Here is a 6,093-nt window from a genome sequence, read left to right as displayed (position 1 = left end):
CCTCATCTCACGCCCTCACTACAGATTGAGGCCACGCAGGGTGACACGTGCCTCATCTCACGCCCTCACTACAGATTGAGGCCACGCAGGGTGACACGTGCCTCATCGCACGCCCTCACTCCAGGCCAAGGCCACGCAGGGTAACACACGCCTCATCTCACGCCCTCACTACAGGCCGAGGCCATGCAGGGTGGCACGTGCCTCCTCTCACGCCCTCTCTCCAGGCCGAGGCCACACAGGGTGGCACGTGCCTCCCTCACACCCTCACTCCAGGCCGAGGCCATGCAGGGTGGCACGTGCCTCCTCTCAGCTGTCAGACTCCAAACAAGTGTCCTCTCACCAGCTGTTTCATGCCACTGCAAACGTCACTGTTTGAAATGTCCCAGAACACTGCCTGGTGTAGAGAAAGCGTGTGTCTGGAGAACCTTCGCTCAACACAAGCCGCAGTGCTGCTACCCTGAGCTCAATGCTAATGAATCAACAATAAACACTAAATGAAGCATCTTCACACAGAAACACACAGTAAACAAAGCCATGCACTGACTGGCAGATGAAACTGTTGTGGCCAGAGGCTTCAGGAGCCTGACCTCGTGTTTCCCCTGGGAGCAGTGGCTCCAGGTCACTCGCTCAGTGCTGCCTACAACTTCACGGAGCAGAAGTACCCCCATAACAATTGTTGGTAGCATGCATTTTACACAGATGCGTAAGAACGTATGTGTTTGTGCTATGCACACGTGTGACCTCCGTCACATGGAAGGCCTGTGGCTCAGAGCATGGACGAGTTCCTCTGTAGAGAAGAGGAAGGAAAGTGCAGGTTGAGCTGGGGCCTTGAAGGGCAGCCTGAGCCTCCAACAGGGCCCCTTCCTAACAAGCCACAAAAGTAAAAAAAAAAAAAAAATTTAGAAAAACCTGGGAAAAAACCCTGCAAAGCTTTGAGAACGGTCCTAACTGTCCTCATGATGATTCTCACACAGACACACACAGAGCACCTGCAGGTGACTGATTCCTTAGATCACTCAGAAAGAGATTTCACATAAGCGCAAATGAATATTTCCCCTTTGCCTCAATTTTACTATCGTCCTTAAATTCACTGAAACACCCGAGGTAAGTGTTTCTCGGCTGACTTCCCGAAGCCGGGGTTTTCAGGTGTCTGTGATCCCATAATTGGCAATAAAGTTTGTTTTTGGTAACCAGTGCCTAGCCCTACTGCTTCGGTCCCCAGCAGTCTCCCAGACAGACGGATAGATGGATGGATGCCCTCTCCTTAATTTGACCAACCACTTGATTCCTTGGTTTCACACAGCAAAAATGAAGGTGTCTTCTCTTCAGTAACGAGGACGAAGCTGGGCTTAACAATGATGAAGGAGCGCTCATGCTGTGCTTACTCTTTAACCATTTAAATAGGATTCTGCCTCTTGCTTGAACAAGGACCTGCGTTTTAATCCCGTCTTCCACAGAGGGCCGGCTGACAGCTATTTGGTGCAGTGAAGATTTGAACTAAAAACTAAAACTAAAAATAAATTCTCCATTGTCTATCACTCAAATCTGCAAACTCCAGCAGAAAAGCTATTTGGAGAATAGAGTTTTTAGAATCATCCGCCCAAAAGCGCTCACTACCGACAGGATCTGTAGTAGTCCTACTTAGCTGCGGATTTATTCAGCTGTTCCCAGTGTGAGAATGCGGGCGTGAGAGGTAGTGATGACAGAAGACAAGCTCCCTGCGCGTAACTATGGGGGCAGCAAGCGTGATGCCATTGCCACGTGTCAGCAGAAACGCGTTTTTACGGATCTCACTTGGCCTCACAAACAGGAGCTGAGGCAGCTCCAGGTGCCCCTCAAGAGGACCCCACCCTATGCACCTGAGATCCTGAGCCTCACCCAATCTCCCAGGACCAGAATATCACACAAATCACAAGGATGTCTAGCACAGGCCCTTCCTGTGATGGCGGCGGTGCCACTTACGAGGTACCTTAACATCCATCAGCTTGTCCATGTGACTTTCTGAAGCTCTTCTGAGATGAAATTATCTTCCTAATAACAACACAAAGGAAGAGAACATGAAGCTAAATCAGCCCAACCCAATAGCACACATGAACACGCCACACACGTGCACACACGTGCACACACGTGCACACATACACATGCCACACACGTGCCACATAGTGTACACACGTGTACGCATGCATGCACGCATGTGCACACACACACACACATATACAGGCCCAGGCACCACACACACGCACATATATTTATTCACACACACAAGCACTCACACACTTATTGGCCAGAGTTGAGTCAGATACTTTCAAAAACTGTCCTGGCCAGCCATGTTGGCTCCTACCTGCAATCCCAGCACTTTGGGAGGCCAAGGCAGGAGAATCGTTTGAGCCCGGGAGTTCAAGACCGTCCTGGGCAACACAGCAAGACTCTGCCTCTACAAAAAAATACAAAAACTAGGCAGGCATGGTGGTGCACACCTGCAGACCAGCTACTTGGGAGGCTGAGGTGGGAGTACGGCTTCTGCCCAAGAGGTCATGGCTGCAGTGAGCTGACTCTGCCAGTGCATTCCAGCCTGCATGACAGAGCAAGACCCCATCTCAAAAAAAAAGAAAACATTGTCCTGAGAAATGGGACATCTATTAAGAAATGCATTATGTGTGATCTTAACTTCAAAGGGCACTACCCCAAAATCGCCCATGCCGCTTTGCCCATTCTCTCCCTGCCACTGCCTGGACCCACTTCTGGAACAGCGCTCTGTGCCTGGACAGCACCTCGAGTCCTGAGTGCAGCGTACCTTCAGGAAGCCTGAGAACCTGCAGCCGTCCCCAGCAGAAGCCCCCAGCCCCCAGCAGCTTGGTGGTCGTGACCCAGTCCCTGGCAGGGTCTGGACGGAGTCGCGCCTCACTGACGGTTTCAGCCATCTGGTGTTTGTGACACACGCTGGCTCTCGGGTAAAGGGAAAGAGCCTAACTGTGGGTATCTGGGGGCTTAAACCACCTCTAAGCTTTGATTATGAAGCGTTATCCTGATGGGCACACAAATCCTTTAACCTGAGAATTGTTTCAGAATTGTATTAATAAAAACAGTGGTCCCCGAACTTTGTGGCACCCAGGACCAGTATCATGTTGACTGGGTTTCCATGGACAGGGGGTGGTGAGGGGTAGTTTCAGGATGATTCAAGTGCATTCCATGCATTGTGCACTTTATTTCTGTTATTATTGTTACGTTCTGATATATAGTGAAATAACTATAAAGCTCACCGTCACATAGAATCGGTGGGAAGCCTGAGCCTGTGTTCCTGGGGGCGATGGGAGACAGTGCAGATCTTCAGGCATTAGATTCTCATAAGGAGCTAGATTCTCGAATGTGCGGTTCTCCAAAGGGTTGGTGCTCCGTGAGAATCTAATGCCACGCTGCTCTGACGGGAGGCGGGTCTCAGGTGGTCACGTCAGCGATGGGTGGCGGCTACAAACAGAGGCAGCTCTGCTCACTCACCCGCTGCTCACCTGCTGCTGTGCTGCCCAGCTCCTTTTTATTTTTTTTGACAGATAAACAGTTTTTTTATTCATCCTCCTCCTCCTCCTCCTCCTCCTCCTCCTCCCCTTCCTCCTCTTCCTCCTCGTCTTCTTCATCTTCCTCTTCCACTTTTTTCTGGGCAACTTTAGCGGGACCCTCTGCACCATCAAACTTTCCTTTCGACTTATCGTCAGGAACATCCTTCTCATACCTCTCCTTCAGCCTTGCCGCCTTAGTGATGGAAGGCTGCTTTTCGCTGTCATTTAGGTTATGCAACATCTCACCCAGATTTTTTGCCACGTCTCCAACAGAGATGCCAGGGTTTGTGGATTTGATCTTGGGGCAGAATTCTGAGAACAGGAAGAAGCCAGACAGTCCTTTGGGGGCATTAGGATCCTTCTTCTTCTTGCCTCCCTTAGCTGGTCCATAATCCTTCATTTCCTGATCATAGCGCACTTTATCCACCTTTGCCATATGGATGAATCTTTACAAAGAAAGGAAACTGGGGACCCCTGAATAAAACAATTTGCCAACAATTTGTATTCAAGGAAACGTACCAAAGCCTGCTATAACCCTAAACCTTACAGCTGGATGCAACGCTTGGGGGTCACCTGGCCCAAGTACCTCACCTTACAGAGGCCATGCCCGCAGATGCACCTGAGCCCTGCCTCCCCTTCCCGCTCGGATCCCTTCTGGAAAGGGTGAGATCAGAGTTCCCCGGGCACAGAGCAGCAGTTGGCTCAGAAGCGGTTCACGCAACAGGGTGGGACTCTAGGCTGAGCCACCAGCTGCAGAAAGAGAAGGGTCACAGACACAACACCTGTGTGCCACTCACCACCCCCTGCAAAGAAGCAGAAATCTGTGTGACTGTCGCAGGGATGTTATAAACAAGGTCATTTTGCAGGAGTGTTTACTCGTGTGTTTCAGTGAGCTGCTCAGAATATTGGGCAAATCTCAGGAGGAAGGGAGGAATCTGCCCGCCCAGAGGCCCCCCGAGCAGAGGGAGCCTTGTTCTGGGTTTAGAACAGGGTGGGTGTGGGCTCTTGGTGCCAGTGAGCACAGCCTACTCCCTCCGGCTCCCCTTCCCCTCCTCCCCACGTGCACGGTGCCTGCACAGCGGCCAAGTCCAGCACTCTTGCTTCGGTTCCAAAACCCACCAGCATGCGCCACCAGGACCAGCGCAGAACCTCTCCCTCTCTGGGTCCCCCAGGCCCCAGGAAGGGGTCACTCCGTCCTTTTTCTTCACCAAACCGAATATTTCTATTATCACCCGTGCCGCACTTCACCACCACCTTCTGCTTCTCCCTCTCTTTTAGACATCAGCCCCTTGAGAACAGGACTGGATCTGATTTCTTCCTGTATTTCCAAGGGCAGGGTGTGCCTGACACATAGGGGGCACTCAGCAAATGCTTATGGAAGGCATCAGGGCATGGATTAACCGGGTAGTTTGGTAAATGGCCAGCTGGCTGGAAAACAAGGAGGCCCAGTTATCACCCAGGTTAGTCACTGATTCACCGCATTACATTTCTGTGTGGAATACTAGTGCGCTAGACATTTAAAGGATTAAGGTCAGGATAATATTTAAAAAGAAAGTGAAAAAGGAAGGCAGGAAGGGAGGGAGGGAAAGAACCCAGTTTATATTGTTCAAAACCTTAAAATCTAACAGCAATAAGTAACTATCTTACAAAACACGTGTATCGTGAACTTCAGCCATCTACCACACACCTCCCTCTGAAATACACCTCAGACGAGCTGCCTAGAACGCCTGGGGAAGAAAGCAGATAAACACGGAATAACAGTGTGGTAGCAAAGGGTTCTACTCTCTGAAACAGTGTTTATCTCTAAGTTCCTAAAATAAATAAATTAATTAATGGAAAGCCTAAGATTCCTGAGCAAATAGTGAGTGAAAGTGACGCTTGTTCAAACTCGACCCCAGAGAAGGTCACGTGCCCCGGGCAACACACAAGCACTGGGCCCTGAGCCAACCTGAATGGCAGGTGTCCGGCCACGGGAGGGCCCTGCAGGGACTGTGACTGCGGGTCCATGTCAGAGGGCGTCCCTCTCCTGGGCTGTGAGTGACATGGACTGTGACTGCGGGTCCATCTCAGAGGGCGTCCCTCTCCTGGGCTGTGAGTGACATGGACTGTGACTGTGGGTCCATCTCAGAGGGCGTCCCTCTCCTGGGCTGTGAGTGACATGGACTGTGACTGCGGGTCCATCTCAGAGGGCGTCCCTCTCCTCGGCTGTGAGTGACATGGACTGAGCAACACCCTAGGTGCTTGCAGGAATTAATGCAGTTTTCCAATTTGTTTGTCTCAAATACAGTGGGGTGAGTCCCTGAAACACAAGGCACCTGGGACCTACCGCGATTGAGAACTGTGGTTGGCGCCTTATGTTTACACCACCCATGCCGTGAACAAGGCCCTTTACCCAGCGCAGGCCCGGGCTGCGCCCAAGCGATGTGCCCGCCCCATGAGCTGCGGCCCACACAACTGGCACAGCGCCTGCCTCCTGTGTCTGGGGACTCAGAGAGCGCAGCGAGGAGTCCGGTGCAGGCCTGGACGTGACTGGCGCTCA

General features: G+C 51.5%; 1 pseudogene; it reads right to left on the bottom strand.

Moving 5' to 3' along the window:
- Positions 1–3,561: 3,561 nt before the first annotated feature.
- Positions 3,562–3,990, bottom strand: LOC116547673 (annotated as a pseudogene).
- Positions 3,991–6,093: the final 2,103 nt, after the last annotated feature.

This window comes from Sapajus apella, unplaced genomic scaffold (genome assembly GCF_009761245.1).
Source record: "Sapajus apella isolate SASKATOON/1434 unplaced genomic scaffold, GSC_monkey_1.0 scaffold4106, whole genome shotgun sequence".
NCBI lineage: Eukaryota > Metazoa > Chordata > Mammalia > Primates > Cebidae > Sapajus > Sapajus apella.
Note: the sequence above shows the minus strand (reverse complement) of the source record. Positions and strands in the feature narration are given on the sequence as shown.